Here is a 23314-nt window from a genome sequence, read left to right as displayed (position 1 = left end):
GTTGGATCTTGTACCTCCCCATTTATATGTATGGAATGGAGTTTGCAACTGAAAAGAAACTTTGTGTTCCCAACAAGCTAGGTGAAGGACGGCTTTCACACACAATTATCTCTCAGAACTGAGCAAGTTGAGAGACGTTCGTTCATCTAGCACCAAGGGAACGGGTTGCAGGAGTCACTTTTTCTCTGTTTTCTCAGTCTGTTCCCTAGTGCCGTTTTGAAGTTACTGCAGTTTTCACTGTAAAACCGAGTTGGAGCTTGTCCTCCCCATATATATGTATGGAATGGAGTTTGCAACTGAAAAGAAACTTTGTGTTCCCAACAAGCAAGGTGAAGAGCGGCTTTCACACACACTTATCTCTCAGAACTGAGCAAGTGGAGAGAAGTTCGTTCATCTAGCACCAAGGGAACGGGTTGCAGGAGACACTTTTTCTCTGATTTCTCAGTCTGTTTCCTAGTGACGGTTTGAAGTTCCTGCAGTTTTCACTGTAAAACCGAGTTGGAGCTAGTACCTCCCCATATATATGTATGGAATGGAGTTTGCAAATGAAAAGAAACTTTGTGTTCCCAACAAGCTCGTTGAAGGACGGCTTTCACACACACTTATCTCTCAGAACTGAGCAAGTGGAGAGACGTTCGTTCATCTAGGACCAAGGGAACGGGTTGCAGGAGACACTTTTTCTCTGCTTTCTCAGTCTGTTTCCTAGTGCCGGTTTGAAGTTCCTGCAGTTTTCACTGTCGAACCGAGTTGGAGCTTGTACCTCCCCGTATATATGTATGGAATGCAGTTTGCAACTGAAAAGAAACTTTGTGTTCCCAACAAGCTAGGTGAAGGACGGCTTTCACACACACTTATCTCTCAGAACTGAGCAAGTGGAAGAAGTTCTTTCATCTAGCACCAAGGGAACGGGTTGCAGGAGAAACTTTTTCTCTGCTTTCTCAGTCTGTTTCCTAGTGCCGGTTTGAAGTTCCTGCAGTTTTCACTGTCGAACCGAGTTGGAGCTTGTACCTCCCCGTATATATGTATGGAATGCAGTTTGCAACTGAAAAGAAACTTTGTGTTCCCAACAAGCTAGGTGAAGGACGGCTTTCACACACACATATCTCTCAGAACTGAGCAAGTGCAGAGACGTTCGTTCATCTAGCACCAAGGGAACGGGTTGCAGGGGACACTTTTTCTCTGCTTTCTCAGTCTGTTTCCTAGTGCCGGTTTGAAGTTCCTGCATTTTTCACTGTCAAACAGTGTTGGAGCTTGTACCTCCCCATATATATGTATGGAATGGAGTTTGCAACTGAAAAGAAACTTTGTGTTCCCAACAAGCTAGGTGAAGGACGGCTTTCACACACACTTATCTCTCAGAACTGAGCAAGTGGAGAGACGTTCGTTCATCTAGCACCAAGGGAACGGGTTGCAGGAGACACTATTTCTCTGCATTCTCAGTCTGTTTCCTAGTGCCGGTTTGAAGTTCCTGCAGTTTTCATTGTAAAACCGAGTTGGAGCTTGTACCTCCCCATATATATGTATGGAATGGAGTTTGCAACTGAAAAGAAACTTTGTGTTCCCAACAAGCTAGTTGAAGGACGGCTTTCACACACACTTATCTCTCAGAACTGAGCAAGTGGAGAGACGTTCGTTCATCTAGCACCAAGGGAACGGGTTGCAGGAGACACCTTTTCTCTGCTTTCTCAGTCTGTTTCCTAGTGCCGGTTTGAAGTTCCTCAGTTTTCACTGTAAAACCGAGTTGGAGCTAGTACCTCCCCATATATATGTTAGGAATGGAGTTTGCAACTGAAAGGAAACTTTGTGTTCCCAACAAGCTAGGTGAAGGACGGCTTTCACACACACTTATTTCTCAGAACTGAGCAAGTGGAGAGACGTTCGTTCATCTAGCACCAAGGGAACGGGTTGCAGGAGACACTTTTTCTCTGCTTTCTCAGTCTGTTTCCTAGTGCCGGTTTGAAGTTCCTGCAGTTATCAATGTCAAACCGAGTTGGAGCTTGTACCCCCCATATATATATATGGAATGGAGTTTGCAACTGAAAAGAAACTTAGTGTTCCCAACAAGCTAGGTGAAGGACGGCTTTCACACACACTTATCTCTCAGAACTGAGCAAGTGGAGAGACGTTCGTTCATCTAGCACCAAAGGAACTGGTGGCAGGAGACACTTTTTCTCTGCTTTCTCAGTCTGTTTCCTAGTGCCGGTTTGAAGTTCCTGCAGTTTTCACTGTCGAACCGAGTTGGAGCTTGTACCTCCCCGTATATATGTATGGAATGCAGTTTGCAACTGAAAAGAAACTTTGTGTTCCCAACAAGCTAGGTGAAGGACGGCTTTCACACACACATATCTCTCAGAACTGAGCAAGTGCAGAGACGTTCGTTCATCTAGCACCAAGGGAACGGGTTGCAGGGGACACTTTTTCTCTGCTTTCTCAGTCTGTTTCCTAGTGCCGGTTTGAAGTTCCTGCATTTTTCACTGTCAAACCGTGTTGGAGCTTGTACCTCCCCATATATATGTATGGAATGGAGTTTGCAACTGAAAAGAAACTTTGTGTTCCCAACAAGCTAGGTGAAGGACGGCTTTCACACACACTTATCTCTCAGAACTGAGCAAGTGGAGAGACGTTCGTTCATCTAGCACCAAGGGAACGGGTTGCAGGAGACACTATTTCTCTGCATTCTCAGTCTGTTTCCTAGTGCCGGTTTGAAGTTCCTGCAGTTTTCATTGTAAAACCGAGTTGGAGCTTGTACCTCCCCATATATATGTATGGAATGGAGTTTGCAACTGAAAAGAAACTTTGTGTTCCCAACAAGCTAGGTGAAGGACGGCTTTCACACACACTTATTTCTCAGAACTGAGCAAGTGGAGAGACGTTCGTTCATCTAGCACCAAGGGAACGGGTTGCAGGAGACACTTTTTCTCTGCTTTCTCAGTCTGTTTCCTAGTGCCGGTTTGAAGTTCCTGCAGTTATCAATGTCAAACCGAGTTGGAGCTTGTACCCCCCATATATATATATGGAATGGAGTTTGCAACTGAAAAGAAACTTAGTGTTCCCAACAAGCTAGGTGAAGGACGGCTTTCACACACACTTATCTCTCAGAACTGAGCAAGTGGAGAGACGTTCGTTCATCTAGCACCAAAGGAACTGGTGGCAGGAGACACTTTTTCTCTGCTTTCTCAGTCTGTTTCCTAGTGCCGGTTTGAAGTTCCTGCAGTTTTCACTGTCAAACCGAGTTGGAGCTTTTACCTCCCCATATATATGTATGGAATGGAGTTTGCAACTGAAAAGAAACTTTGTGTTCCCAACAAGCTAGGTGAAGGCGGCTTTCACACACACTTATCTCTCAGAACTGAGCAAGTGGAGAGACGTTCGTTCATCTAGCACCAAGGGAACGGTTTGCAGAAGACACATTATCTCTGCTTTCTCAGTCTGTTTCCTAGTGCCGGTTTGAAGTTCCTGTAGTTTTCACTGTAAACCCGAGTTGGAGCTAGTACCTCCCCATATATATGTATGGAATGGAGTTTGCAACTAAAAAGAAACTTTGTGTTCCCATCAAGCTAGGTGAAGGACGGCTTTCACACACACTTATCTCTCAGAACTGAGCAAGTGGAGAGACGTTCGTTCATCTAGCACCAAGGGAACGGGTTGCAGGATACACTTTTACTCTGCTTTCTCAGTCTGTTTCCTAGTGCCGGTTTGAAGTTCCTGCAGTTTTACCTGTCAAACCGGGTTTGAGCTAGTACCTCCCCATATATATGTATGGAATGGAGTTTGCAACTGAAAAGAATCTTTGTGTTCCCTTCAAGCTAGGTGAAGGACGGCTTTCACACACACTTAACTCTCAGAACTGAGCAAGTGGAGAGACGTTCGTTCATCAAGCACCAAGGGAACGGGTTGCAGGAGACACTTTTTCTCTGCTTTCTCAGTCTGTTTCCTAGTGCCGGTTTGAAGTTCCTGCAGTTTTCACTGTAAAACCGAGTTGGAGCTAGTACCAACCCATATATATGTATGGAATGAAGTTTGCAACTGAAAAGAAACTTTGTGTTCCCATCAAGATAGGTGAAGGACGGCTTTCACACACACTTATCTCTCAGAACTGAGCAAGTTGAGAGACGTTCGTTCATCTAGGACCAAGGGAACGGATTGCAGGAGTCACTTTTTCTCTGCTTTCTCAGTATTTTTCCCAGTGCCGTTTTGAAGTTCCTGCAGTTTTCACTGTAAAACCGAGTTGGAGCTAGTACCTCCCCATATATATGTAAGGAATGGAGTTTGCAACTGAAAAGAAACTTTGTGTTCCCATCAAGCTAGGTGAAGGACGGCTTTCACACACACTTATCTCTCAGAACTGAGCAAGTGGAGAGACGTTCGTTCATCTAGCGCCAAGGGAACGGGTTGCAGGAGAAACTTTTTCTCTGCTTTCTCAGTCTGTTTCCTAGTGCCAGTTTGAAGTTCCTGCAGTTTTCACTGTCAAACCGTGTTGGAGCTTCTACCACCCCATATATATGTATGGAATGGAGTTTGCAACTTAAAAGAAACTTTGTGTTCCCAACAAGCTAGTTGAAGGACGGCTTTCACACACACATATCTCTCAGAACTGAGCAAGTGGAGAGACGTTCGTTCGTCTAGCACCAAGGGAACGGGTTGCAGGAGACACTTTTTCTCTTCTTTCTCAGTCTGTTTCCTAGTGCCGTTTTGAAGTTCCTGCAGTTTTCACTGTAAAACAGAGTGTGAGCTAGTACCTCCCCATATATATGTATGGAATGGAGTTTGCAACTGAAAAGAAACTTTGTGTTCCCAACAAGCTAGCTGAAGGACGGCTTTCACACACACATATCTCTCAGAACTGAGCAAGTGGAGAGACGTTCGTTCATCTAGCACCAAGGGAACGGGTTGCAGGAGACACTTATTCTCTGCTTTCTCAGTCTGTTTCCTAGTGCCGGTTGGAAGTTCCTGCAGTTTTCACTGTAAAACCGACGGAGAGCTAGTACCTCCCCATATATATGGATGGAGTGGAGTTTGAAACTGAAAAGAAACTTTGTGTTCCCAACAAGATAGGTGAAGTGCGGCTTTCACACACACTTATCTCTCAGAACTGAGCAAGTGGAGAGACGTTCGTTCATCTAGCTCCAAGGGAACAGGTTGCAGTAGACACTTTTTCTCTGCTTTCTCAGTCTGTTTCCTAGTGACGTTTTGAAGTTCCTGCAGTTTTCACTGTCAAACTGAGTTGGAGCTAGTACCTCCCCTTATATATGTATGGAATGGAGTTTGCAACTGAAAAGAAACTTTGTGTTCCCAACAAGATAGGTGAAGAGCGGCTTTGACACACACTTACTTCTCAGAACTGAGCAAGTGGAGAGACGTTCGTTCATCTAGCACCAAGGGAACGGGTTGCAGGAGACACTTTTTCTCTGCTTTCTAAGTCTGTTTCCTAGTGCCGGTTTGAAGTTCCTGCAGTTTTCACTGTAAAACCGACGGAGAGCTAGTACCTCCCCATATATATGGATGGAGTGGAGTTTGAAACTGAAAAGAAACTTTGTGTTCCCAACAAGATAGGTGAAGTGCGGCTTTCACACACACTTATCTCTCAGAACTGAGCAAGTGGAGAGACGTTCGTTCATCTAGCTCCAAGGGAACAGGTTGCAGTAGACACTTTTTCTCTGCTTTCTCAGTTTGTTTCCTAGTGACGTTTTGAAGTTCCTGCAGTTTTCACTGTCAAACTGAGTTGGAGCTAGTACCTCCCCATATATATGTATGGAATGGAGTTTGCAACTGAAAAGAAACTTTGTGTTCCCAACAAGATAGGTGAAGAGCGGCTTTCACACACACTTACTTCTCAGAACTGAGCAAGTGGAGAGACGTTCGTTCATCTAGCACCAAGGGAACGGGTTGCAGGAGACACTTTTTCTCTGCTTTCTCAGTCTGTTTCCTAGTGCCGGTTTGAAGTTCCTGCAGTTTTCACTGTCAAACCGAGTTGGAGCTACTACCTCCCCATATATATGTATGGAATGGAGTTTGCAACTGAAAAGAAACTTTGTGTTCCCAACAAGCTAGGTGAAGGACGGCTTTCACACACACTTATCTCTCAGAACTGAGCAAGTGGAGAGACTTTCGTTCAAGTAGCACCAAGGGAACGGGTTGCAGGAGACACATTTTCTCTGCTTTCTCAGTCTGTTTCCTAGTGCCGGTTTGATGTTCCTACAGTTTTCACTGTCAAACCGAGTTGGAGCTTGTACCTCCCCATATATATGGATGGAGTGGAGTTTGCAACTGAAAAGAAACTTTGAATTCCCAACAAGCTAGGTGAAGGACGGCTTTCACACACACATATCTCTCAGAACTGAGCAATTGGAGAGACGTTCGTTCATCTAGCACCAAGGGAACGGGTTGCAGGAGACACTATTTCTCTGCTTTCTCAGTCTGTTTCCTAGTGCCGGTTTGAAGTTCCTGCAGTTTTCAGTGTAAAACCGAGTTGGAGCTTGTACCTCCCCATATATATGTATGGAATGGAGTTTGCAACTGAAAAGAAACTTTGTGTTCCCAACAAGCTAGGTGAAGGACGGCTTTCACACACAATTATCTCTCAGAACTGAGCAAGCGGAGAGACGTTCGTTCATCTAGCACCAAGGGAACGGGTTGCAGGGACACTTTTTCTCTGCTTTCTAAGTCTGTTTCCTAGTGCCGGTTTGAAGTTCCTGCAGTTTTCACTGACAAACAGAGTTGGAGCTTCTACCTCCCCATATATATGTATGGAATGGAGTTTGCAACTGAAAAGAAACTTTGTGTTCCCAACAAGCTAGGTGAAGGACGGCTTTCATACACACTTATCTCTCAGATCTGAGCAAGTGGAGAGACGTTCGTTCATCTAGCACCAAGGGAACGGGTTGCAGGAGACACTATTTCTCTGCTTTCTCAGTCTGTTTCCTAGTGCCGGTTTGAAGTTCCTGCAGTTTTCACTGTCATACCGATTTGGAGGTATTACCTCCCCATATATATGTATGGAATGGAGTTTGCAACTGAAAAGAAACTTTGTGTTCCCAACAACCTAAGTGAAGAGCATCTTTCACACACACTTATGTCTCAGAACTGAGCAAGTGGAGAGACGTTCGTTCATCTAGCACCAAGGGAATGGGTTGCAGGAGACAACTTTTCTCTGCTTTCTCAGTCTGTTTCCTAGTGCCGGTTTGAAGTTCCTCAGTTTTCACTGTAAAACCGAGTTGGAGCTAGTACCTCCCCATATATATGTAAGGAATGGAGTTTGCAACTGAAAGGAAACTTTGTGTTCCCAACAAGCTAGGTGAAGGACGGCTTTCACACACACTTATTTCTCAGAACTGAGCAAGTGGAGAGACGTTCGTTCATCTAGCACCAAGGGAACGGGTTGCAGGAGACACTTTTTCTCTGCTTTCTCAGTCTGTTTCCTAGTGCCGGTTTGAAGTTCCTGCAGTTATCAATGTCAAACCGAGTTGGAGCTTGTACCCCCCATATATATATATGGAATGGAGTTTGCAACTGAAAAGAAACTTAGTGTTCCCAACAAGCTAGGTGAAGGACGGCTTTCACACACACTTATCTCTCAGAAGTGAGCAAGTGGAGAGACGTTCGTTCATCTAGCACCAAAGGAACTGGTGGCAGGAGACACTTTTTCTCTGCTTTCTCAGTCTGTTTCCTAGTGCCGGTTTGAAGTTCCTGCAGTTTTCAGTGTAAAACCGAGTTGGAGCTTGTACCTCCCCATATATATGTATGGAATGGAGTTTGCAACTGAAAAGAAACTTTGTGTTCCCAACAAGCTAGGTGAAGGCGGCTTTCACACACACTTATCTCTCAGAACTGAGCAAGTGGAGAGACGTTCGTTCATCTAGCACCAAGGGAACGGTTTGCAGAAGACACATTATCTCTGCTTTCTCAGTCTGTTTCCTAGTGCCGGTTTGAAGTTCCTGTAGTTTTCACTGTAAACCCGAGTTGGAGCTAGTACCTCCCCATATATATGTATGGAATGGAGTTTGCAACTAAAAAGAAACTTTGTGTTCCCATCAAGCTAGGTGAAGGACGGCTTTCACACACACTTATCTCTCAGAACTGAGCAAGTGGAGAGACGTTCGTTCATCTAGCACCAAGGGAACGGGTTGCAGGAGACACTTTTACTCTGCTTTCTCAGTCTGTTTCCTAGTGCCGGTTTGAAGTTCCTGCAATTTTACCTGTCAAACCGAGTTTGAGCTAGTACCTCCCCATATATATGTATGGAATGGAGTTTGCAACTGAAAAGAATCTTTGTGTTCCCTTCAAGCTAGGTGAAGGACGGCTTTCACACACACTTAACTCTCAGAACTGAGCAAGTGGAGAGACGTTCGTTCATCAAGCACCAAGGGAACGGGTTGCAGGAGACACTTTTTCTCTGCTTTCTCAGTCTGTTTCCTAGTGCCGGTTTGAAGTTCCTGCAGTTTTCACTGTAAAACCGAGTTGGAGCTAGTACCACCCCATATATATGTATGGAATGAAGTTTGCAACTGAAAAGAAACTTTGTGTTCCCATTAAGATAGGTGAAGGACGGCTTTCACACACACTTATCTCTCAGAACTTAGCAAGTTGAGAGACGTTCGTTCATCTAGGACCAAGGGAACGGATTGCAGGAGTCAATTTTTCTCTGCTTTCTCAGTCTTTTTCCCAGTGCCGTTTTGAAGTTCCTGCAGTTTTCACTGTAAAACCGAGTTGGAGCTAGTACCTCCCCATATATATGTAAGGAATGGAGTTTGCAACTGAAAAGAAACTTTGTGTTTCCATCAAGCTAGGTGAAGGACGGCTTTCACACACACTTATCTCTCAGAACTGAGCAAGTGGAGAGACGTTCGTTCATCTAGCGCCAAGGGAACGGGTAGCAGGAGAAACTTTTTCTCTGCTTTCTCAGTCTGTTTCCTAGTGCCGGTTTGAAGTTCCTGCAGTTTTCACTGTCAAACCGTGTTGGAGCTTCTACCACCCCATATATATGTATGGAATGGAGTTTGCAACTTAAAAGAAACTTTGTGTTCCCAACAAGCTAGTTGAAGGACGGCTTTCACACACACATATCTCTCAGAACTGAGCAAGTGGAGAGACGTTCGTTCGTCTAGCACCAAGGGAACGGGTGGCAGGAGACACTTTTTCTCTTCTTTCTCAGTCTGTTTCCTAGTGCCGTTTTGAAGTTCCTGCAGTTTTCACTGTAAAACAGAGTTTGAGCTAGTACCTCCCCATATATATGTATGGAATGGAGTTTGCAACTGAAAAGAAACTTTGTGTTCCCAACAAGCTAGCTGAAGGACGGCTTTCACACACACATATCTCTCAGAACTGAGCAAGTGGAGAGACGTTCGTTCATCTAGCACCAAGGGAACGGGTTGCAGGAGACACTTATTCTCTGCTTTCTCAGTCTGTTTCCTAGTGCCGGTTGGAAGTTCCTGCAGTTTTCACTGTAAAACCGACTTGGATCTAGTATCTCCCCATATATATGGATGGAGTGGAGTTTGCAACTGAAAAGAAACTTTGTGTTCCCAACAAGCTAGGTGAAGGACGGCTTTCACACACACTTATCTCTCAGAACTGAGCAAGTGGAGAGACTTTCGTTCAAGTAGCACCAAGGGAACGGGTTGCAGGAGACACTTTTTCTCTGCTTTCTCAGTCTGTTTCCTAGTGCCGGTTTGATGTTCCTACAGTTTTCACTGTCAAACCGAGTTGGAGCTTGTACCTCCCCATATATATGGATGGAGTGGAGTTTGCAACTGAAAAGAAACTTTGAATTCCCAACAAGCTAGGTGAAGGACGGCTTTCACACACACATATCTCTCAGAACTGAGCAATTGGAGAGACGTTCGTTCATCTAGCACCAAGGGAACGGGTTGCAGGAGACACTATTTCTCTGCTTTCTCAGTCTGTTTCCTAGTGCCGGTTTGAAGTTCCTGCAGTTTTCAGTGTAAAACCGAGTTGGAGCTTGTACCTCCCCATATATATGTATGGAATGGAGTTTGCAACTGAAAAGAAACTTTGTGTTCCCAACAAGCTAGGTGAAGGACGGCTTTCACACACAATTATCTCTCAGAACTGAGCAAGCGGAGAGACGTTCGTTCATCTAGCACTAAGGGAACGGGTTGCAGGGACACTTTTTCTCTGCTTTCTAAGTCTGTTTCCTAGTGCCGGTTTGAAGTTTCTGCAGTTTTCACTGACAAACAGAGTTGGAGCTTCTACCTCCCCATATATATGTATGGAATGGAGTTTGCAACTGAAAAGAAACTTTGTGTTCCCAACAAGCTAGGTGAAGGACGGCTTTCACACACACTTATCTCTCAGATCTGAGCAAGTGGAGAGACGTTCGTTCATCTAGCACCAAGGGAACGGGTTGCAGGAGACACTATTTCTCTGCTTTCTCAGTCTGTTTCCTAGTGCCGGTTTGAAGTTCCTGCAGTTTTCACTGTCATACCGATTTGGAGGTATTACCTCCCCATATATATGTATGGAATGGAGTTTGCAACTGAAAAGAAACTTTGTGTTCCCAACAAGCTAGGTGAAGAGCGTCTTTCACACACACTTATGTCTCAGAACTGAGCAAGTGGATAGACGTTCGTTCATCTAGCACCAAGGGAACGGGTTGCAGGAGACACTTTTTCTCTGCTTTCTCAGTCTGTTTCCTAGTGTCGGTTGGAAGTTCCTGCAGTTTTCACTGTCAAACCGAGTTGGAGCTTGTACCCCCCATATATATATATGGAATGGAGTTTGCAACTGAAAAGAAACTTAGTTTTCCCAACATGCTAGGTGAAGGGCGGCTTTCACACACCCTTATCTCTCAGAACTGAGCAAGTGGAGAGACGTTCGTTCATCTAGCACCAAAGGAACTGGTGGCAGGAGACACTTTTTCTCTGCTTTCTCAGTCTGTTTCCTAGTGCCGGTTTGAAGTTCCTGCAGTTTTCACTGTCAAACCGAGTTGGATCTAGTACCTCCCCATATATATGTATGGAATGGAGTTTGCAACTGAAAAGAAACTTTGTGTTCCCAACAAGCTAGGTGAAGGCGGCTTTCACACACACTTATCTCTCAGAACTGAGCAAGTGGAGAGACGTTCGTTCATCTAGCACCAAGGGAACGGTTTGCAGAAGACACATTTTCTCTGCTTTCTCAGTCTGTTTCCTAGTGCCGGTTTGAAGTTCCTGCAGTTTTCACTGTAAACCCGAGTTGGAGCTAGTACCTCCCCATATATATGTATGGAATGGAGTTTGCAACTAAAAAGAAACTTTGTGTTCCCATCAAGCTAGGTGAAGGACGGCTTTCACACACACTTATCTCTCAGAACTGAGCAAGTGGGAGACGTTCTTTCATCTAGCACCAAGGGAACGGGTTGCAGGAGACACTTTTTCTCTGCTTTCTCAGTCTGTTTCCTAGTGCCGGTTTGAAGTTCCTGCAGTTTTACCTGTCAAACCGAGTTTGAGCTAGTACCTCCCCATATATATGTATGGAATGGAGTTTGCAACTGAAAAGAAACTTTGTGTTCCCATCAAGCTAGGTGAAGGACGGCTTTCACACACACTTATCTCTCAAAACTGAGCAAGTGGAGAGACGTTCGTTCATCTAGCACCAAGGGAACGGGTTGCAGGAGACACTTTTTCTCTGCTTTCTCAGTCTTTTTCCTAGTGCCGGTTTGAAGTTCCTGCAGTTTTCACTGTAAAACAGAGTTGGAGCTAGTACCACCCCATATATATGTATGGAATGAAGTCTGCAACTGAAAAGAATCTTTGTGTTCCCCTCAAGCTAGGTGAAGGACGGCTTTCACACACACTTATCTCTCAGAACTGAGCAAGTTGAGAGACGTTCGTTCATCTAGGACCAAGGGAACGGATTGCAGGAGTCACTTTTTCTCTGCTTTCTCAGTCTGTTTCCTAGTGCCGGTTTGAAGTTCCTGCAGTTTTCACTGACAAACCGAGTTGGAGCTTCTACCTCCCCATATATATGTATGGAATGGAGTTTGCAACTGAAAAGAAACTTTGTGTTCCCAACAAGCTAGGTGAAGGACGGCTTTCACACACACTTATCTCTCAGAACTGAGCAAGTGGAGAGACGTTCGTTCATCTAGCACCAAGGGAACGGGTTGCAGGAAAAACTTTTTCTCTGCTTTCTCAGTCTGTTTCCTAGTGCCGGTTTGAAGTTCCTGCAGTTTTCACTGTCAAACCGATTTGGAGCTTCTACCATCCCATATATATGTATGGAATGGAGTTTGCAACTTAAAAGAAACTTTGTGTTCCCAACAAGATAGGTGAAGAGCGGCTTTCACACACACTTACTTCTCAGAACTGAGCAAGTGGAGAGACGTTCGTTCATCTAGCACCAAGGGAACGGGTTGCAGGAGACACTTTTTCTCTGCTTTCTCAGTCTGTTTCCTAGTGCCGGTTTGAAGTTCCTGCAGTTTTCACTGTCAAACCGAGTTGGAGCTACTACCTCCCCATATATATGTATGGAATGGAGTTTGCAACTGAAAAGAAACTTTGTGTTCCCAACAAGCTAGGTGAAGGACGGCTTTCACACACACTTATCTCTCAGAACTGAGCAAGTGGAGAGACGTTCGTTCATCTAGCACCAAGGGAACGGGTTGCAGGAGACACTTTTTCTCTGCTTTCTCAGTCTGTTTCCTAGTGCCGGTTTGAAGTTCCTGCAGTTTTCACTGTAAAACCGACTTGGAGCTAGTATCTCCCCATATATATGGATGGAGTGGAGTTTGCAACTGAAAAGAAACTTTGTGTTCCCAACAAGCTAGGTGAAGGACGGCTTTCACACACACTTATCTCTCAGAACTGAGCAAGTGGAGAGACTTTCGTTCAAGTAGCACCAAGGGAACGGGTTGCAGGAGACACTTTTTCTCTGCTTTCTCAGTCTGTTTCCTAGTGCCGGTTTGAAGTTCCTACAGTTTTCACTGACAAACCGAGTTGGAGCTTGTACCTCCCAATATATATGGATGGAGTGGAGTTTGCAACTGAAAAGAAACTTTGAATTCCCAACAAGTTAGGTGAAGGACGGCTTTCACACACACATATCTCTCAGAACTGAGCAATTGGAGAGACGTTCGTTCATCTAGCACCAAGGGAACGGGTTGCAGGAGACACTATTTCTCTGCTTTCTCAGTCTGTTTCCTAGTGCCGGTTTGAAGTTCCTGCAGTTTTCAGTGTAAAACCGAGTTGGAGCTTGTACCTCCCCATATATATGTATGGAATGGAGTTTGCAACTGAAAAGAAACTTTGTGTTCCCAACAAGCTAGATGAAGGCCGGCTTTCACACACAATTATCTCTCAGAACTGAGCAAGCGGAGAGACGTTCGTTCATCTAGCACCAAGGGAACGGGTTGCAGGGACACTTTTTCTCTGCTTTCTAAGTCTGTTTCCTAGTGCCGGTTTGAAGTTCCTGCAGTTTTCACTGACAAACAGAGCTGGAGCTTCTACCTCCCCATATATATGTATGGAATGGAGTTTGCAACTGAAAAGAAACTTTGTGTTCCCAACAAGCTAGGTGAAGGACGGCTTTCACACACACTTATCTCTCAGAACTGAGCAAGTGGAGAGACGTTCGTTCATCTAGCACCAAGGGAACGGGTTGCAGGAGACACTATTTCTCTGCATTCTCAGTCTGTTTCCTAGTGCCGGTTTGAAGTTCCTGCAGTTTTCACTGTCATACCGATTTGGAGGTATTACCTCCCCATATATATGTATGGAATGGAGTTTGCAACTGAAAAGAAACTTTGTGTTCCCAACAAGCTAGGTGAAGGGCGGCTTTCACACACCCTTATCTATCAGAACTGAGCAAGTGGAGAGACGTTCGTTCATCTAGCACCAAAGGAACTGGTGGCAGGAGACACTTTTTCTCTGCTTTCTCAGTCTGTTTCCTAGTGCCGGTTTGAAGTTCCTGCAGTTTTCACTGTCAAACCGAGTTGGATCTAGTACCTCCCCATATATATGTATGGAATGGAGTTTGCAACTGAAAAGAAACTTTGTGTTCCCAACAAGCTAGGTGAAGGCGGCTTTCACACACACTTATCTCTCAGAACTGAGCAAGTGGAGAGACGTTCGTTCATCTAGCACCAAGGGAACGGTTTGCAGAAGACACATTTTCTCTGCTTTCTCAGTCTGTTTCCTAGTGCCGGTTTGAAGTTCCTGCAGTTTTCACTGTAAACCCGAGTTGGAGCTAGTACCTCCCCATATATATGTATGGAATGGAGTTTGCAACTAAAAAGAAACTTTGTGTTCCCATCAAGCTAGGTGAAGGACGGCTTTCACACACACTTATCTCTCAGAACTGAGCAAGTGGAGAGACGTTCTTTCATCTAGCACCAAGGGAATGGGTTGCAGGAGACACTTTTTCTCTGCTTTCTCAGTCTGTTTCCTAGTGCCGGTTTGAAGTTCCTGCAGTTTTACCTGTCAAACCGAGTTTGAGCTAGTACCTCCCCATATATATGTATGGAATGGAGTTTGCAACTGAAAAGAAACTTTGTGTTCCCATCAAGTTAGGTGAAGGACGGCTTTCACACACACTTATCTCTCAGAACTGAGCAAGTGGAGAGACGTTCGTTCATCTAGCACCAAGGGAACGGGTTGCAGGAGACACTTTTTCTCTGCTTTCTCAGTCTTTTTCCTAGTGCCGGTTTGAAGTTCCTGCAGTTTTCACTGTAAAACAGAGTTGGAGCTAGTACCACCCCATATATATGTATGGAATGAAGTTTGCAACTGAAAAGAATCTTTGTGTTCCCCTCAAGCTAGGTGAAGGACGGCTTTCACACACACTTATCTCTCAGAACTGAGCAAGTTGAGAGACGTTCGTTCATCTAGGACCAAGGGAACGGATTGCAGGTGTCACTTTTTCTCTGCTTTCTCAGTCTTTTTCCTAGTGCCGGTTTGAAGTTCCTGCAGTTTTACCTGTCAAACCGAGTTTGAGCTTGTACGTCCCCATATATATGTATGGAATGGAGTTTGCAACTGAAAAGAAACTTTGTGTTCCCATCAAGCTAGGTGAAGGACGGCTTTCACACACACTTATCTCTCAGAACTGAGCAAGTGGAGAGACGTTCGTTCATCTAGCACCAAGGGAACGGGTTGCAGGAGACACTTTTTCTCTGCTTTCTCAGTCTGTTTCCTAGTGCCGGTTGGAAGTTCCTGCAGTTTTCACTGTCAAACCGAGTTGGAGCTAGTACCTCCCCATATATATGTATGGAATGAAGTTTGCAACTGAAAAGAAACTTTGTGTTCCCATCAAGCTAGGTGAAGGACGGCTTTCACACACACTTATCTCTCAGAACTGAGCAAGCGGAGAGACGTACGTTCATCTAGGACCAAGGGAACGGATTGCAGGAGTCACTTTTTCTCTGCTTTCTCAGTCTGTTTCCTAGTGCCGGTTTGAAGTTCCTGCAGTTTTCACTGACAAACCGAGTTGGAGCTTCTACCTCCCCATATATATGTATGGAATGGAGTTTGCAACTGAAAAGAAACTTTGTGTTCCCAACAAGCTAGGTGAAGGACGGCTTTCACACACACTTATCTCTCAGAACTGAGCAAGTGGAGAGACGTTCGTTCATCTAGCACCAAGGGAACGGGTTGCAGGAAAAACTTTTTCTCTGCTTTCTCAGTCTGTTTCCTAGTGCCGGTTTGAAGTTCCTGCAGTTTTCACTGTCAAACCGATTTGGAGCTTCTACCATCCCATATATATGTATGGAATGGAGTTTGCAACTTAAAAGAAACTTTGTGTTCCCAACAAGCTAGGTGAAGGACAGCTTTCACACACACATATCTCTCAGAACTGAGCAAGTGGAGAGACGTTCGTTCATCTAGCACCAAGGGAACGGGTTGCAAGAGACACTTTTTCTCTTCTTTCTCAGTCTGTTTCCTAGTGCCGTTTTGAAGTTCCTGCAGTTTTCACTGTAAAACAGTGTTTGAGCTAGTACCTCCCCATATATATGTATGGAATGGGGTTTGCAACTGAAAAGAAACTTTGTGTTCCCAAAAAGCTAGCTGAAGGACGGCTTTCACACACACTTATCTCTCAGAACTGAGCAAGTGGAGAGACGTTCGTTCATCTAGCACCAAGGGAATGGGTTGCAGGAGACACTTATTCTCTTCTTTCTCAGTCTGTTTCCTAGTGCCGGTTGGAAGTTCCTGCAGTTTTCACTGTAAAACCGACGGGGAGCTAGTACCTCCCCATATATATGGATGGAGTGGAGTTTGCAACTGAAAAGGAACTTTGTGTTCCCAACAAGATAGGTGAAGAGCGGCTTTCACACACACTTATCTCTCAGAACTGAGCAAGTGGAGAGACGTTCGTTCATCTAGCACCAAGGGAACGGGTTGCAGGAGACACTTTTTCTCTGCTTTCTCAGTCTTTTTCCTAGTGCCGGTTTGAAGTTCCTGCAGTTTTCACTGTAAAACAGAGTTGGAGCTAGTACCACCCCATATATATGTATGGAATGAAGTTTGCAACTGAAAAGAATCTTTGTGTTCCCCTCAAGCTAGGTGAAGGACGGCTTTCACACACACTTATCTCTCAGAACTGAGCAAGTTGAGAGACGTTCGTTCATCTAGGACCAAGGGAACGGATTGCAGGTGTCACTTTTTCTCTGCTTTCTCAGTCTTTTTCCTAGTGCCGGTTTGAAGTTCCTGCAGTTTTACCTGTCAAACCGAGTTTGAGCTTGTACGTCCCCATATATATGTATGGAATGGAGTTTGCAACTGAAAAGAAACTTTGTGTTCCCATCAAGCTAGGTGAAGGACGGCTTTCACACACACTTATCTCTCAGAACTGAGCAAGTGGAGAGACGTTCGTTCATCTAGCACCAAGGGAACGGGTTGCAGGAGACACTTTTTCTCTGCTTTCTCAGTCTGTTTCCTAGTGCCGGTTGGAAGTTCCTGCAGTTTTCACTGTCAAACCGAGTTGGAGCTAGTACCTCCCCATATATATGTATGGAATGAAGTTTGCAACTGAAAAGAAACTTTGTGTTCCCATCAAGCTAGGTGAAGGACGGCTTTCACACACACTTATCTCTCAGAACTGAGCAAGCGGAGAGACGTACGTTCATCTAGGACCAAGGGAACGGATTGCAGGAGTCACTTTTTCTCTGCTTTCTCAGTCTGTTTCCTAGTGCCGGTTTGAAGTTCCTGCAGTTTTCACTGACAAACCGAGTTGGAGCTTCTACCTCCCCATATATATGTATGGAATGGAGTTTGCAACTGAAAAGAAACTTTGTGTTCCCAACAAGCTAGGTGAAGGACGGCTTTCACACACACTTATCTCTCAGAACTGAGCAAGTGGAGAGACGTTCGTTCATCTAGCACCAAGGGAACGGGTTGCAGGAAAAACTTTTTCTCTGCTTTCTCAGTCTGTTTCCTAGTGCCGGTTTGAAGTTCCTGCAGTTTTCACTGTCAAACCGATTTGGAGCTTCTACCATCCCATATATATGTATGGAATGGAGTTTGCAACTTAAAAGAAACTTTGTGTTCCCAACAAGCTAGGTGAAGGACAGCTTTCACACACACATATCTCTCAGAACTGAGCAAGTGGAGAGACGTTCGTTCATCTAGCACCAAGGGAACGGGTTGCAAGAGACACTTTTTCTCTTCTTTCTCAGTCTGTTTCCTAGTGCCGTTTTGAAGTTCCTGCAGTTTTCACTGTAAAACAGTGTTTGAGCTAGTACCTCCCCATATATATGTATGGAATGGGGTTTGCAACTGAAAAGAAACTTTGTGTTCCCAAAAAGCTAGCTGAAGGACGGCTTTCACACACACTTATCTCTCAGAACTGAGCAAGTGGAGAGACGTTCGTTCATCTAGCACCAAGGGAATGGGTTGCAGGAGACACTTATTCTCTTCTTTCTCAGTCTGTTTCCTAGTGCCGGTTGGAAGTTCCTGCAGTTTTCACTGTAAAACCGACGGGGAGCTAGTACCTCCCCATATATATGGATGGAGTGGAGTTTGCAACTGAAAAGAAACTTTGTGTTCCCAACAAGATAGGTGAAGAGCGGCTTTCACACACACTTATCTCTCAGAACTGAGCAAGTGGAGAGACGTTCGTTCATCTAGCACCAAGGGAACGGGTTGCAGTAGACACTTTTTCTCTGCTTTCTCAGTCTGTTTCCTAGTGACGTTTTGAAGTTCCTGCAGTTTTCACTGTCAAACCGAGGTGGAGCTTGAACCTACCCATATATATGTATGGAATGGAGTTTGCAACTGAAAAGAAACTTTGTGTTCCCAACAAGATAGTTGAAGAGCGGCTTTCACACACACTTATTTCTCAGAACTGAGCAAGTGGAGAGACGTTCGTTCATCTAGCACCAAGGGAACGGGTTGCAGGAGACACTTTTTCTCTGCTTTCTCAGTCTGTTTCCTAGTGCCGGTTTGAAGTTCCTGCAGTTTTCACTGTCAAACCGAGTTGGAGCTGGTACCTCCCCATATATATGTATGGAATGGAGTTTGCAACTGAAAAGAAACTTTGTGTTCCCAACAAGCTAGGTGAAGGACGGCTTTCACACACACTTATCTCTCAGAACTGAGCAAGTGGAGAGACGTTCGTTCATCTAGCACCAAGGGAACGGGTTGCAGGGGACACTTATTCTCTGCTTTCTCAGTCTGTTTCCTAGTGCCGGTTGGAAGTTCCTGCAGTTTTCACTGTAAAACCGACTTGGAGCTAGTACCTCCCCATATATATGGATGGAGTGGAGTTTGCAACTGAAAAGAACCTTTGTGTTCCCAACAAGCTAGGTGAAGGACGGCTTTCACACACACTTATCTCTCAGAACTGAGCAAGTGGAGAGACGTTCGTTCATGTAGCACCAAGGGAACGGGTTGCAGGAGACACTTTTTCTCTGCTTTCGCAGTCTGTTTCCTAGTGCCGGTTTGAAGTTCCTGCAGTTTTCACTGTCAAACCGATTTGGAGCTAGTACCTCCCCATATATATGTATGGAATGGAATTTGCAACTGAAAAGAAACTTTGTGTTCCCAACAAGCTAGGTGAAGAGCGGCTTTCACACACACTTATCTCCAGAAGTGAGCAAGTGGAGAGACGTTCGTTCATCTAGCACCAAGGGAACGGGCTGCAGGAGACACTTTTTCTCTGCTTTCTCAGTCTGTTTCCTAGTGCCGGTTTGAATTTCCTGCAGTTTTCACTGTAAAAACGAGTTGGAGCTAGTACCTCCCCATATATATGTATGGAATGGAGTTTGCAACTGAAAAGAAACTTTGTATTCCCAACAAGCTAGGTGAAGTTCGGCTTTCACACACACTTATCTCTCAGAACTGAGCAAGTGGAGAGACGTTCGTTCATGTAGCACCAAAGGAACGGGTTGCAGGAGACACTTTTTCACTGCTTTCTCAGTCTGTTTCCTAGTGCCGATTTGAAGTTCCTACATTTTTCACTGTCAAACCGAGTTGGAGCTTGTACCTCCCCATATATATGTATGGAATGGAGTTTGCAACTGAAAAGAAACTTTGTGTTCCCAACAATCTAGGTGAAGGACGGCTTTCACACACACTTATCTCTCAGAACTGAGCAAGTGGAGAGACGTTCGTTCATCTAGCACCAAGGGACCGGGTTGCAGGAGACACTATTTCTCTGCTTTCTCTGTCTGTTTCCTAGTGCCGGTTTGAAGTTCCTGCAGTTTTCACTGTCAAACAGAGTTGGAGCTTGTACCTCCCCATATATATGTATGGAATGGAGTTTGCAACTGAAAAGAAACTTTGTGTTCCCAACAATCTAGGTGAAGGACGGCTTTCACACACACTTATCTCTCAGAACTGGGCAAGTGGAGAGACGTTCGTTAATCTAGCACCAAGGGAACGGGTTGCAGGGGACACTTTTTCTCTGCTTTCTCAGTCTGTTTCCTAGTGCCGGTTTGAAGTTCCTGCAGTTTTCACTGTCATACCGATTTGGAGGTAGTACCTCCCCATATATATGTATGGAATGGAGTTTGCAACTGAAAAGAAACTTTGTGTTCCCAACAAGCTAGGTGAAGAGCGGCTTTCACACACACTTATCTCTCAGAACTGAGCAAGTGGAGAGACGTTCGTTCATCTAGCACCAAGGGAACGGGTTGCAGGAGACACTTTTTCTCTGCTTTCTCAGTCTGTTTCCTAGTGCCGGTTTGAAGTTCCTGCAGTTTTCACTGTCAAACCGAGTTGGAGCTTGTACCCCCCATATATATGTATGGAATGGAGTTTGCAACTGAAAAGAAACTTTGTGTTCCCAACAAGCTTGGTGAAGGACGGCTTTCACACACACTTATCTCTCAGAACTGAGCAAGTGGAGAGACGTTCGTTCATCTAGCACCAAAAGAACTGGTGGAAGGAGACACTTTTTCTCTGCTTTCTCAGTCTGTTTCCTAGTGCCGGTTTGATGTTCCTACAGTTTTCACTGTCAAACCGAGTTGGAGCTTTTACCTCCCCATATATATGTATGGAATGGAGTTTGCAACTGAAAAGAAACTTTGTGTTCCCAACAAGCTAGGTGAAGGACGGCTTTCACACACACTTATCTCTCAGAACTGAGCAAGTGGAGAGACGTTCGTTCATCTAGCACCAAGGGAACGGGTTGCAGGAGACACTTTTTCTCTGCTATCTCAGTCTGTTTCCTAGTGCCGGTTTGAAGTTCCTGCAGTTTTCAGTGTAAAACCGAGATGGAGCTTGACCTCCCCTTATATATGTATGGAATGGAATTTGCAACTGAAAAGAAACTTTGTGTTCCCAACAACCTAGATGAAGGACGGCTTTCACACACACTTATCTCTCAGAACTGAGCAAGTGGAGATACGTTCGTTCATCTAGCACCAAGGGAACGGGTTGCAGGAGACACTTTTTCTCTGCTTTCTCAGTCTGTTTCCTAGTGCCGGTTTGATGTTCCTGAAGTTTTCACTGTAAAACCGAGTTGGAGCTAGAACCTCCCCATATATATGTATGGAATGGAGTTTGCAACTGAAAAGAAACTTTGTGTTCCCAACAAGCTAGGTGAAGGCGGCTTTCACACACACTTATCTCTCAGAACTGAGCAAATGGAGAGACGTTCGTTCATCTAGCACCAAGGGAACGGGTTGCAGGAGACACTTTTTCTCTGCTTTCTCAGTCTGTTTCCTAGTGCCGGTTTGAAGTTCCTGCAGTTTTACCTGTCAAACCGAGTTGGAGCTATTACCTCCCCATATATATGTATGGAATGGAGTTTGCAACTGAAAAGGAACTTTGTGTTCCCAACAAGCTAGGTGAAGAGCGGCTTTCACACACACTTATCTCTCAGAACTGAGCAAGTGGAGAGACGTTCGTTCATCTAGCACCAAGGGAACGGGTTGCAGGAGAAACATTATCTCTGCTTTCTCAGTCTGTTTCCTAGTGCCGGTTTGAAGTTCCTGCAGTTTTCACTGTAAACCCGAGTTGGAGTTAGTACCTCCCCATATATATGTATGGAATGGGGTTTGCAACTAAAAAGAACCTTTGTGTTCCCATCAAGCTAGGTGAAGGACGGCTTTCACACACACTTATCTCTCAGAACTGAGCAAGTGGAGAGACGTTCGTTCATCAAGCACCAAGGGAACGGGTTGCAGGAGACACTTTTTCTCTGCTTTCTCAGTCTGTTTCCTAGTGCCGGTTTGAAGTTCCTGCAGTTTTCACTGTAAAACCGATTTGGAGCTAGTACCACCCCATATATATGTATGGAATGAAGTTTGCAACTGAAAAGAAACTTTGTGTTCCCATCAAGCTATGTGAAGGACGGCTTTCACACACACTTATCTCTCAGAACTGAGCAAGTTGAGAGACGTTCGTTCATCTAGGTCCAAGGGAACGGGTTGCAGGAGTCACTTTTTCTCTGCTTTCTCACACTTTTTCCTAGTGCCGTTTTGAAGTTCCTGCAGTTTTCACTGTAAAACCGAGTTGGAGCTAGTACCTCCCCTTATATATGTAAGGAATGGAGTTTGCAACTGAAAAGAAACTTTGTGTTCCCAACAAGCTAGGTGAAGAGCGGCTTTCACACACACTTATCTCTCAGAACTGAGCAAGTGGAGAGACGTTCGTTCATCTAACACCAAAGGAACGGGTTGCAGGAGACACATTTTCACTGCATTCTCAGTCAGTTTCCTAGTGCCGGTTTGAAGTTTCTGCATTTTTCACTGTCAAACCGAGTTGGAGCTTGTACCTCCCCGTATATATGTATGGAATGGAGTTTGCAACTGAAAAGAAACTTTGTGTTCCCAACAAGCTGGTGAAGGACGGCTTTCACACACACTTATCTCTCAGAACTGAGCAATTGGAGAGACGTTCGTTCATCTAGCACCAAGGGAACGGGTTGCAGGAGACACTATTTCTCTGCAATCTCAGTCTGTTTCCTAGTGCCGGTTTGAAGTTCCTCCAGTTTTCAGTGTAAAACAGAGTTGGAGCTTGTACCTCCCCATATATATGTATGGAATGGAGTTTGCAACTGAAAAGAAACTTTGTGTTCCCAACAAGCTAGGTGAAGGACGGCTTTCACACACACTTATCTCTCAGAACTGAGCAAGCGGAGAGACGTTCGTTCATCTAGCACCAAGGGAACGGGTTGCAGGAGACACTTTTTCTCTGCTTTCTAAGTCTGTTTCCTAGTGCCGGTTTGAAGTTCCTGCAGTTTTCACTGACAAACCGAGTTGGAGCTTCTTCCTCCCTATATATATGTATGGAATGGAGTTTGCAACTGAAAAGAAACTTTGTGTTCCCAACAAGCTAGGTGAAGGACGGCTTTCACACACACTTATCTCTCAGAACTGAGCAAGTGTAGAGACGTTCGTTCATCTAGCACCAAGGGAACGGGTTGCAGGAGACACTTTTTCTCTGCTTTATCAGTCTGTTTCCTAGTGCCGGTTTGAAGTTCCTGCAGTTTTCACTGTAAAACCGAGTTGGATCTAGTACCTCCCCATATATATGTATGGAATGGAGTTTGCAACTGAAAAGAAACTTTGTGTTCCCAACAAGCTAGGTGAAGGACGGCTTTCACACACACTTATCTCTCAGAACTGAGCAAGTTGAGTGACGTTCGTTCATCTAGCACCAAGGGAACGGGTTGCAGGAGTCACTTTTTCTCTGTTTTCTCAGTCTGTTTCCTAGTGCCGTTTTGAAGTTACTGCAGTTTTCACTGTAAAACCGAGTTGGAGCTAGTACCTCCCCATATATATGTATGGAATGGAGTTTGCAACTGAAAAGAAACTTTGTGTTCCCAACAAGCTAGGTGAAGGCGGCTTTCACACACACTTATCTCTCAGAACTTAGCAAGTGGAGAGAAGATCGTTCATCTAGCACCAAGGGAACGGGTTGCAGGAGACACT

The sequence above is a fragment of the Camelus bactrianus genome, chromosome 3, assembly GCF_048773025.1.
Source record: "Camelus bactrianus isolate YW-2024 breed Bactrian camel chromosome 3, ASM4877302v1, whole genome shotgun sequence".
Taxonomy (NCBI): Eukaryota; Metazoa; Chordata; class Mammalia; order Artiodactyla; family Camelidae; genus Camelus; species Camelus bactrianus.
The sequence above is the reverse complement of the archived record's forward strand: the minus strand, read 5'-3'. Positions refer to the sequence as shown.